Here is a 13,027-nt window from a genome sequence, read left to right as displayed (position 1 = left end):
AGTTTGTACTTTACTCATAGTCTAAGAAACTATTTTGACTCCAACAATCTGAGTTGTAATGCTGCTGATGGAAAGGGACTGGTCCTCCCAACCATCATAGTAACAAAGTCCAGTGAGATGATCCCCTGGTGACTCTGTAAGCCCTACCTAAGACAGTTAGGGTCAAATGCAAAATGAAAACAACCCCTGCCTCTAGATGCCCCTCTTCAATGCTCAGCATTCACTCCTACTGCCACATTCAGCATCCTACCTCCTTTCCATTGATTCACGTCTTGAGGACCCGTTCTAATTTTGCACATTTCAATCCTGCTTCCATCCTTTTCTTAGACTGGCTGTTTATGCCATCTCTGAACTGAACCTTTAGTGTGTACATCATGTCTTTTTTCACCACAGAGATGCAAGTGGTGTGCTCTGCATCCACAGTATCAGAAGAAATTTCTATTCTATTACGTTTCAAGATCTTTTTTCAAGCCACAATAACTAAAAACAAAGGAAAAGTACATCTTACAGATCTAGGTCAAGGTAGCACGTTGACTACATTATCATGAGCGTTTTTTTAGAGCCTTTGATCTCACTGGAACTTCCTCCATTTTAATAGAAACCAGAATTGGAGTCTGTTTACGCCTGCAGCAGAATCCAATACCTAGCTTCAGAAGAAAATTTCAAAGAACAGTCAACTGTGTTTGGCACTGCTGTCTTAACAGCATTCCCATTCTTTCCATCTCTGCTAGCATACCACTGAGGAATATATCTTGAATGTCAGATGTAGTTGTAAAGTTCACCACATCCTAGTGGATTGGTTCATTAATGTCTGCTTTCAGCACAATGTGCTCTTCTTGTTTGTTTTTGTTTTGTTACGGAAAAGGAGCCAATCTGCAGCATGCAGGTCAGGTTTAAACCTTCTCCCCAGAACCTAAGGTGTTGTGGATGTGCTGAACAGCAGTGCTTCACTCATTGTCAGAATTCACACAGATCTCTTTTTACCATGGTTGATTACAGATTATAAAAGGTTAATGCCTATCATAAAACTACTAAACTGCCTGATAATGTTTTTGGTGACTCGTGAAAATTCGCAACTTTCACAAATATTGGCACCAATTTTTGTTTTAGGCCATGGCAGTCCAAAAAAAAATGGAAGCAAGATTGGGATGATGTAATACCAGAAAGGGCCCTCAAGAAATGAAACCAATGGGTCGAAGTTAGGATGCCGGATGTGGGGGTTGGCAGTAAGGCTGGATGCTGAGAAGGCTTTGAAATCTGTGGTCAGAGCATTAAACAGAGGCATCAGGAGTTAGGAGTTGTTTTCACTTTGCAATTGACCCTAACTGTCCTAGATTGTCACTGGACTTTGATACCATGATGGTTGGGAAGACCAATTCCAATACATCAACAGCATTGCAACACAGATTTTTGGTGTCAAAATCATTTCTTCGACCATGAAGCAGATACTCTCAATGTAGCTGTACATATTTCAAAAAAGCTGGCTTTTTCATTCATTTAACTGCAATTGTTACGTCTTTCTGGTAGCTTACTCCAGTTGCTTGTCAATGTAACTTGTCTTTTACGTTTTTGTTCTTCCAACTTGTTTTTACATTGTATGTAGCTTCTGATTGTGTTTTCGTGGGCAAAGCAAGTCAAAATGCAACAGTAGCATTGTATGTTGGAAGTGCCCTTACTGCTCTGCAAGAGAGCACCACTTTTGGCTGTCATTATTTCCATTAACTCCTGCATTGATACATAGTACATGCATACATAAACCTAAGGAAATTACCAATGAGAATAGGTTGCACCCTAAGGTGTAAGTTTACCACCTTAGAAAGTTAATATTGGCTTTCTAACTTGCTTGTGAGGTGGAGGTGTCAGTGTTGGTCTGGGGTGGTTAAAGTCACACAATACCAGGTTATTGTCACTTCACCTGACAAAGGAGGAGCGTTTTAAAACCTTGTTATTTCAAATAAATTTGGAATTTAAAGTGCTGGCATATATTGAAGCATTGCTGCAGGCCTGAAACAGAGACAACTTGCTTGTGACCAATCTTTATGACTTCATTATCATTTTAAAAAAATATATGAATATTCGAGTTCAGGGAAGAAGCACATAGAGTCTACTCCAACATTTAGTATGATCATAGCTAATCTGATTGTAATCATAACTCTGTATTCTCACCTATCCCTGATAACTTTTCACTCTTTGCTTATCAAAAAGCTATCTACCAGTTTTAAAAATATTCAAAAACTCTGCTTCCACCACCTTTTTTGAGGAAGAGAGTTTCTAAGTTTCACCATGATCCGAGAGAAAAATATTCTCCTCATCTCTGTCTTACATCTTGTTTTTCATAGTGATCCCTAGCTCCCATATGAGGAAATATCCTCTCCACATCCACCCTGTTAGTCTCTTTTATATATTTCAATCAAGATGCCACTTATTTCACTAAACTCCAGCAGATACAAGCTTAGGCTGACGAAACATTCCTCATAAGACAACCTGCCCATTGTAGGTATCAGCTTAGCAAACCTTCGGGTCACCAAAGCATCCATGTCCTTCCTTTTAAATATGGAGACCAGTACTGTGCACACTATTTCGGTGTGATCTCACCAGTGCCCTGTATATTTTGAGGCAGAATGCTCTGACCTTTTTATGTTCAATTCATCTCAAAAAAAGAGAACATTTCATTGTTTTTTTAATTAAGTTTATTATTATTTGGTACCAATGGGGTTAAGAGTGTGTTGATTGATCAAATACTCTGACTAATCAAGAGGCCCATATAATCAATGTAAAAATACTCACTAAGTAATAGAAACATTTGAGATAAATATTGAAATCGCTGGGAAAAGCCGTTGTGATCACTGTGTTCCTGCACATCTGGAGTAGTATCCTCACCCACTTGGATCTGGGAAGGTGGGGATGTGGGATGCGTCATCACTTAATTTAAATGACTTCACAGTGTACAAAGTGTTACTTGAGAATCTTTATTGCCAGTATGCATTGACAGTACATTGTGGCTTGGAATGTTTGTTCCTTTTGTGATTCTACACAGGGTGCTGAATTCTCTAGGGTGTTGGATGTACGCACTTGCATCTTTAGAGGCTGTTTTATTTTATTAGATTGCTGCTACTTTTAGTCATTACCATGTTTTCCGCTCCTCTCCAGGTTTGCCTTATCCTGGCTAATAGCAAAGTACTACAGATGTTGGAGATGTGAATTTTAAAACCTGAAAATGTCGATGAAATTCACAAGGTGGTAGTGAGGAAGTTAAAATGTCACAGAGGGGTCATTTCCATGCTTTACTTCTCTTTCAGGGCACATTGGGAACTTTAGGGTTAAAAAATCCCACTACCAAAGGACTGACTGCAGCAGCAACTGAAAGATTAGATTAGATTACTTACAGTGTGGAAACAGGCCCTTCGGCCCAACAAGTCCACACCGACCCGCCGAAGCGCAACCCACCCATACCCCTACATTTACCCCTTTAACCTAACACTACGGGCAATTTAGCAAGGCCAATTCACCTGACCCGCACATTTTTGGATTGTGGGAGGAAACCGGAGCACCCGGTGGAAACCCACGCAGACACGGGGAGAACGTGCAAACTCCACACAGTCAGTCGCCTGAGTCGGGAATTGAACCCGGGTCTCTGGCGCTGTGAGGCAGCAGTGCTAACCACTGTGCCACCGTGCCGCCCATGAAAGCTTGTACTCTTTCAATCCACATATATGGATTCCCCCATTCCACACAAGTCACCTAGACAAGACCTTTGCCCTTTCCAGACAGGACTAATAGCCCTGGCCCTAACCCAGTTAACTGCCTCCCTCTCCCATTGACTTACTTCCCCTCCATATTAGCATAGGTATGTGAATCCCCATTCACTTCCCCTCCGTATTAACATAGGTATGTAAATCCCCATTCATTTCCCCTCCATATTAATATAGGTAAGTGAATCCCCCATTTACCTCTCCTCCGTATTAGCATAGGTATGTGAGTTCCCCATTTGTAGCAGGCAAAACCTTTCTGTTTTAATTTCTTTCCAATAATAGTAATCATGGAATATACGATAATCAGTTTCTATAGTCCATTCACACGTTGTTACAGGACATCAACATTCATCGGATTTTGTAAATTCATAATTTACCGTGGGCAGCACGGTGGCACAGTGATTAGCACTGCTGCCTCACAGCACCAGAGACCCGGGTTCAATTCCCGCCAGGGGTATGGGTGGGTTGCGCTTCGGCGGGGCGGTGTGGACTTGTTGGGCCGAAGGGCCTGTTTCCACACTGTATGTAATCTAATCTAATCTAATCTAACCTACTTTAAATTATGTGATGACAATGATGCTTGTGACTGATAAGGATTCAATTTCTATAAAATATATTGTCTCTGGGTGCAAGGCAGAGATTCGTGAAGAAGAGTCACTACAAGTAGACACTTGGCTATTTTAGATATGCTTTGAATCTCTCGCCGGCTGTCCAATAATAAAGCTAATGCTGTTGTATAGAAAACTTGTGTCATCCGGATTTGTGGAACAAAGCAGATATCAACAGTATTATCGGTGAAAAGAGAAATCAAGTTAACATTCTGACTCAAGTTCTGAAGAGGAGCCCTTATCCAAGATTGAGGCTTTCTCACGCCCTTCAGTTTTATAATGTTCATTATGTGTTGCTAAATACAACCACCTGATGAAGGAGCAGTGCTCCGAAAGCTAGTACTTCCAATTAAATCTGTTGGACTGTAACCTGGTGTTGTGTGATATTTAACTTTGTACATCTCTCAGCAGTGTTTCACTCCTATTCTTGTACAGGCTTCTCTTTCTAGTCTGTTCTTATGTATTCTGCTTTGCTCTGCTGGTGTAAGAATAATATTGTTTATTATTTAGTTTGCTATTGACTGTGTTCACATACCTAAACATATGACAACATGGAAAAAACTTCAAGACAGCCTTCTTACCACTGTAAGGGCTGGAATCAGAATCAAACAAAGGGATATATATCTCCAAAATTACTGACTCAATGCCCCTAAAAATTATGAAAAGAGGGGCCGTGAAGCATGGTTGTCCTCCAAGCTAGTGACTTGCTTCTAAAATTGAGAATTATCATATTTTATGGATCAATTGAATAATTACGAGAGTAAAAGAAAGAGGGTGGGAGGGGGCTTGAGTAGTGCAAAATGCTTACATAGCCCAGGTGGGCTAACTGTTCTGTTTCAATGCTTTACAATCAGTGTAATTCTATACCAAGGATAAGTAAACCTGCATAGATTGGATTGCACATTTGGAATCACGTAGAAATCAAAGTGCATCTGACTTTAATGGAATTTCCCAGGAATCTGAAAGTTTCAACAGATAATTTGCCTTATCTGGAGTCCTCCTAGAAAGCTTCCTGAAGTCTGAGGATTCCAATTCACTTCAGCTTAATAGCTTTCCAGGAAGCGTTAGACGTGGAGAAACCTGCTCTAAATCCTTGGCAGCAATCAACGTGAACCTCCAACTCCCCACTGATCTCTAGACTACTCTTTGCATTCATCCAGTAACCACCATCCTATCCCTTTGTCCACCTAGCATTCTACCCCTGATATCTTAATTCCCTCCAATAGCCAGCATCATACCCATTCACCCATATAGCACTCTACCCCACCCTCCTGCCACCCCACTTCCACACTTTATTCACACACTCAGTTTTCACAGTGGCTTTTTTCTGAATACAGCTCGCTGATGCAAAAAGACATATGGTAGAGATGATGACCCTCCATGATGAGGATCCTGTCAAGGAATTTCCAGATTGGAAGTCATCTAAATGTATCTGTGTGTTTTTTTTTTCTTTTGTTTGTTTGATCAGTTCAGAAATAGCATTTCCAAACCTGCTGAAAGTTTCTGGGGTTTTTTTGTATAGTTCTGTTTGTCTTTAAAGAAAGAGATTAAGAGACACAGTCATAAACTTTAGCCTGGCAACACATTCATAACTCATTGCACCACCATTCTTTCAAACTTCAATGATATGTTTTTTTTTTAATTTCTTACAGTACATGGAATCAACACACTTCCATAACCTCCAATTGAAAAGATATGGTTTGAACAGTTCATGTTAGATAAAATTTAGAGAAGGGGTATAAAAGTAGAAAATTCAGCCATTAAATAGAAAGCCTTCTGGGAATTTTTTTTAAAAAAAGGACTAAGTTAAAATAATAATACAGAAATGGACCCAGATTTCTGATAACACATGGAATTTTTTTTCCAAAACAAATGATTATAGTGTTTTAGAAAAATGATTATTTCACTTATTACTTTAAGAGGATCTCTGAAGAGAAACATGAGCAAATGAGAGCTATTACATTTCAAATCCTAAACAGTTAGAGGATGACACCATGTGATCTTTCTTGTATTGTCAAAACCATTGTGACCTTGTCACTATTACCAGTTTGGTGCTTGAGAGGCCTGAGGTAGTTTTAAAGTTAGAACAATAGCAGCAGCCTGAATGGATGGTGTCAAGTGCCCACAGAACCAAAATTTTCAATTTAGCTATGTTTATGGAATGTTGCTATTTTGGAATAGTTGCTGTTAAGTAGTTAAATAATCTGTTATTCTGTAAAGTTACTTAAATACCTCATGGCAAGCTCTGCACTATCTTTAATCACTGTCTTCTACCCAATCATCAGGAGACCCTCAATGTCTCCACCTCCTCCCCCACCCCAAGCTGCCCTCAAACCACTGCCAAAATGTGCAGGACATCTTCCACCAATACTTTCTATAAAATCCTCAAATCATTTTGTATCCTATTATTAGCTGTTCTTGATTGCACTGCATAATATTTCAAATGGTTTTATGAGCACCAGTAACCATAATCTGCTTCTTACTGGTTGATAAACAGCATACAAAAGGGCCCGTCAATCTCCCATGCCTATGCTGACACACAAAACACCAAACTATATTAATCCCGTTTACCTGTATTTGGTCCATAGCCTACTATACCCTGGCATTAAGTGCTCATCCAGATGCTGCTTGAATATTGAGAGTGTCTGTCGCCACCATCCTCTCAGGCAGCATGTTTCACATTCCTAGCACACTGAGTGGAAAAACATTTTTCCTCACATCCCCCTAAAAATGTTTCCTCACCTTTAAACTTATTCTTAGACACATCTGCCATGGGGAAGAGATTGTCACGATTTAATCTGTCTATGCCTCTGCTAATTTTGCATATCTCAATCATATCCCCCTCAGCCTCCTCTGCTCCAAGGAAAACAAACCCAGCCTATCCAGTCTCTCCATTACTGAGTCTTTTCATCCCAGGAAATATCCTTGTGAATCTCCTCTGCACTCTCTCCTGTGCAGTCACATCCCTCTGATAGTGTGTTGGCCAGAACAGCACACAGCATTCCATCTGTGGCCTAACCAATGCTCAGTAAACTTGTAACAGGACTTCCTTGCTCCTATATTCTACTCCCTGCCTAATAAAGGCAAGCCGGGGGCCAACGATAACCGCTCCTCGGGCCTGGGTATTCTGTTATGGGGAGGCAACTTCACCATCTCTGAGGTTAAGGAGGTGATGGGCGGGCGCCTCCTCGTTGCTGATGTTACCTACAGAAACGCTCCCGTGAGACTAATCAACGTGTACACCCCAGCGGGTAAGAGGGAACGGTTGGCCGTCCTGCAACAGCTTCCACTGTTGCTGGCTACGTCCAGGCCGGTCATTCTGGCCGGAGACTTCAACTGTATCATCGATTCAGATGGACGATCCGGTGGGGGGGACAGTAAACTGGACGCCACGTCCAGAGCCCTGATGGACACGGTCAAAGACGCCAAGCTGCACGACGTCTTCAGCACCCCTGGTACACCTGGTCACGGGCGGACGGGTCTATCCACTCAAGGATAGATTACCTGTTTGTGTCCCGAACGTTCTCGGTCAGATCCACAGAATGATGACATGTCCAATTGTATAGATTAAATATATATGAATAAAGTATATTTTTGAAATAAAAAAAAAATAAAGGCAAGCCTCCTGTATGCCGCCTCCTTCATCTGATCTACCTATGCTGACACCTTCACAGATCAAGGTTACTTTGTTCCTCAATACTTCCTGGGTGCCTATCATTTGTTGTGTATACCTTTCCCTTATTAGATCTCCCAAAATGCATTACTTTACATTTATCAGCATTAGATTCCATCTGGCATTGCCCTGTCCAATTTACCAGCTCATCAATATCAGACCGTGGCCTGAAACTATCAAGAACACTGCCAATTTTCAAGCCATTATGTGAGTTATATCTTCTACATTCACATCCAAGTTGTCAATGTACTTAACAAACAGCACCACTCCCTGTGTAGACTGCTGGTCACAGGTTTCCAATCACAGAAACAACCCTCCACCATCACCTTTGCTTACTGCTTGTAAGCCAATTTTGGATCCCGTTCACCAACTTGCCTAGGATCCCATGGGCTATTACTTTTTTAGACCAGCAATCCATATAGGACATTGTCAAAGGCTTCACTGACATCCATGTATCAATTGCACTACCCTCATCAATATATTTAGACACTTTTTTCAAAATACAACTCAACTAAATTAGTTAGACGGGATCTCCCTTTAACAAATCCAAACTGACTGTCCGTGATCAATCCCTGCTTTTTCAACTACTGATAAATCCTGTTACTCAGTAATTTTTTCCAATAACTTCTCAATCTCTAACATCTGACTGAGTAATCTGTAATTGAAGTGTACCCCTGCTGCCCTTTTGAACAAAGGAATCATATTAGCTTTCCTCCAACCTGGGCTACATCTTATCAAGCCCAAGGGATTTATGCACCTTTGTGCTCACTAAAACATTTCACATCATCTCCTGATTAATCTTGACACATTTTAGAAATTCACCATCCCAATTCAAATCCTGGTTACAATGTCTTTCTCTTTTGTAATACACATTAAATTGTCATTTTAAGATATGACTTACATCCTCTGGCTCCATACACAGATTGCACCTTTGGTCTCTAATAGGCCACACTCTTTCCCTGGTAATTCTTTTACTCATAATGTACTTATAAAATTCCTTAGTGTTTCCTTGATCTTATCTGCCAAACATATTTCATGGTCCTTCTTTGCCCTTCTAATTTTGTTTCCCCTACATGCTGAATCCCCTGATTTTAATGTGTTGTACTTAATATATGTTTCCTTCTTTTTCTTTATCAAATTCTCAATGTTCCTTTGTATCCAGGGTTCCCTGAACTTGCTGCCCTTGGCCTTCACTCTTAGAGGAACACATTGGCCCTAAATTCTCACTACACTACTTTGAAAAGGCTCCCACTTTCCAAGTATAGACTTGGCTGCAAGTAGCTGTTTCTAATTGATGTTTGTCAGTCTAATGATATTGAAATTTCACAATATAGACATTTAAGTTTTGCACTATCCTTATCCCTTTCTGGAATGACTTTGAAACTTAGAGTATAGTCACTTCTTTTTAAAGAGTTGATTTATGTAATGTTAAATACACACAATATTGGACTCCTGATCTGTGCAGCTGATGAATATCATATGCAGTGTTCAGTGCATTGAAAAAGAATAAAAATGGGAAGGCAGCAAGAAACTGGCAGCCTGTCTGCATTGCAATAAAAGGGTGTGAGTTAATCACACCACACTATCACCACATCTGACTTTAGAATTCACAGGTGGCCCGGTGGCTCAGTGGTTAACACTGCTGCCTCACAACACCAGGGACTCGGGTTCGATCCTACCCTCTGGCGACTGTCTGTATGGAGTTTGCACGTTCTCCCCGTGTCTGTGAGTGTTTCCTCCGCGTGCTCTGGTTTCCTCCCACAGTCAAAAGATGTGTAGGTCAGGTGAATTGGCCATGCTGAATTGCCCATTAGTCAGAGGGAAGTGGGTTACTCTTCGGAGGGTTGGTGTGGACTTGTGGGGCCGAAGGGCCTGTTTCCACATTGCAGCGAATCTAATCTCAATTTGACCCTTCTTAGGTCTAAAAGATTGGATTGAATCATGTCCTTCCAGAACTCAGGATAAACAAGAAAGAATGGCATTTTTACATTAAAAGCCTTATAACAGATCAGATGGTAAGTCATATGCCATTGTTCCAATATAGGCAGTAACTTACAAATCACACAGTTTCCAAACAGAGATGATAGGTTTCAGTACTCAGAAAACTGGGCTAAATTCTACAAAATTATTGGTACCTTTTAATGTTCAGCTAACTGAAATGACTGGAAATTAATTCCATATACCACAAAGTAAATGCTTCTTTTCAACATGTCATGAGACATAGTCATGCTCCGACCATCAAAAAATGAATTCCTGTTGATATCCGATCATATGTCTGCTTTACTGACCTCAATCCACCTACCTTATGGCAAAAGATTAAGGGATTGCTATCCAACTATCTGATAAAACTTGAATTAATAATGGACTCTTTTTATTAAGATATTGTTTTCTGAAGATGCTGGAAAGCAATCAAAGCACTCATGAAGATCAATGTAAAGAAAGTAAAGAAAGAAAAGGAAAATCAAAGGTTGAAAAGTCAATACCAAATGAAAATATTTTTGTTTTAAGCCAAGATGAAAATCAATAAAAGGAAGAAAGAATATTTTAACTTGAAGCCCATCTTAGATAATAAGAGGAAGTCTGGGACAGGGGAAATCTAAATTTGTCTGAAGGACCGAGGATAGAATTCTAGTTTTACGGTTGAGATTAAAACTTGTCAGCTTGAATGATCCCTTCTGTTTCCAAATAAACATGTGATCACCTGGCATGGAGTGAACGTTGTAGCTAAGTATTGATTATTTTTCCTAAAATGTCTTCAAACATGAGGACGGATGGTAACTCATCAAATTTGTCTTTGGCTTCAAATGGAACATCGAGACCTCTCACACATGGACTTTTTCCCCTTGTGTTTTATTTAAAATTCATTCATTGGGTAAGGACCTCACTGGCTAGGACACCATTTATTCCCCAGAGGGCAGTTAAGAATCAAACGCATAGCTGTGGGTCTGGAGTCACAATGTAGGCCGGATCAGGTAAAGGACATTAATGAACCAGATGGGTTTTTCGAACAATTGATAATGGATTCATGGTCATCACTAGACTCTTAATTCCAGATATTCCCACCCTACTTCCATATTCTCAGGATGTCAGAAATAGCTTCCTAAAAAAACTTCCAAGATGTATTTGATAAAATGCCATGCAGAAGCTTAGTACAGAAGATAAAGGTTGAGGTGTTTAGGGGAATAGTGTATTGGAAAGAAAAGAGGACTAGTTCACAGACAGGAAGCATAGACTAAGATGAGCATGGCATTTTCAAATTGTTAGGCTATTCCTAGTGATGTATGCAAACATCTCATAGAGTCATAGAAATGTACAGCATGGAAGCAGACCCTTCAGTCCAACCCGTCCATGCCAAACAGATATCTCAACCCAATCTAGTCTCATCTGCCAGCACCTGGCCCATGTCCCTCCAAACCCTTCCTATTCATATACCCATCCAAATGCCTCATAAATGTTGCAATTGTACCAGCCTCCACCACTTCCTCTGGCAGCTCATTCCATACATGTACCACCATCTCTGTGAAAAAGTTGCCCTGTAGGTCTCTTTTATATCTTTCCCCTCTCACCCTAAACCTATGCCCTCTAGTTCTGGACTTCCCAACCCCAGGGAAAAGGCTTTGCCTGTTTACCCTATCCACGCCCCTCCTAATTTTGTAAACCTCTATAAGGCCACCCCTCAGCCTCTGACGCTCCAGGGAAAACAGCCCCAGCCTGTTCAAAATCACTGTATAGTTCAAATCCTCCAACCCTAGCAACATCCTTGTAAATCTTTTCTAAACCCTTTCAAGTTTCACATCTTTCCGATAGGAAGGACACCAGAATTGCACGCACTATTCCAACAGTGATCTAACCAATGTCCTGTACAGCTGCAACATGACCTCCCAACTCCTGTACTCAATACTCTGACCAATAAAGGAAAACATACCAAACGCCTTCTTCACTATCCTATCTACCTGCGACTCCACTTTCAAGGAGCTATGAACCTGCACTCTAAGGTCTCTTTGTTCAGCAACAATCCCTAGGACCTTACCATTAAGTGTATAAGTCCTGCTAAGTTTTGCTTTTCCAAAATGCAGCACCTCGCATTTATCTAAATTAAACTCCATTTGCCACTTCTCGGCCCATTGGCCCATTTTATCAAAATCCTGTTGTAATCTGAGGTAACCTTCTTCACTGTCCACTACATCTGCAATTTTGGTATCATCTGCAAACTTGCGAACTTTACCTCTCATGCTCACATCCAAATCATTTATATAAATGATGAAAAGTAGTGGACCTAGCCCCCATCCTTGTGGCACTCCACTGGTCACTAGCCTCCACTCTGAAAAACAACCCTCCACCACCACTCTGTCTTCTACCTTTGAGCCGGTTCTGTATCCAGATGGCTAGTTCTTCCTGTATCCCAAGAGATCTCACCTTGCTCACCTGTCTCTCATGGGAAACTTGTCGAATGCCTTACTGAGGTCTGTGCCTCAGTCATGTCCAATCTACATTAGAGACTTGGATAAAGAAGTATTAATGAAATAGGTTTGTTGACAATACAGAGCTAAATGGAAATATTAATCATGAGAAGGATATACTGTGCAGGATTTCTATTCTGTGATCAGGACACCATCATCCTGGTCACATTTACGCCCTGACATCAGCAATACACAAATACTTCAACTTCAACGTGAAGGCAGTTTACCTCAGATTACAACAGGATCTTGACCAGATGGGCCAATGGGCCGAGAAGTGGCAGATGGATTTAATTCAAATAAATGCGAGGTGCTGCATTTTGGAAAAGCAAATCTTAGCAGGACTTATACACTTAATGGTAAGGTCCTAGGGATTGTTGCTAAACAAAGAGACCTTGGAGTGCAGGTTCATAGCTCCTTGAAAGTGGAGTCACAGGTAGATAGGATAGTGACTCTTTAATTGCATTTGGTATGTTTTCCTTTATTGGTCAGAGGATGGAGTACAGGAGTTGGGAGGTCATGTTGCAGCTGTACAGG

This window comes from Chiloscyllium plagiosum, chromosome 20, assembly GCF_004010195.1.
Source record: "Chiloscyllium plagiosum isolate BGI_BamShark_2017 chromosome 20, ASM401019v2, whole genome shotgun sequence".
Classification (NCBI taxonomy): Eukaryota; Metazoa; Chordata; class Chondrichthyes; order Orectolobiformes; family Hemiscylliidae; genus Chiloscyllium; species Chiloscyllium plagiosum.
The sequence above is the reverse complement of the archived record's forward strand: the minus strand, read 5'-3'. Positions refer to the sequence as shown.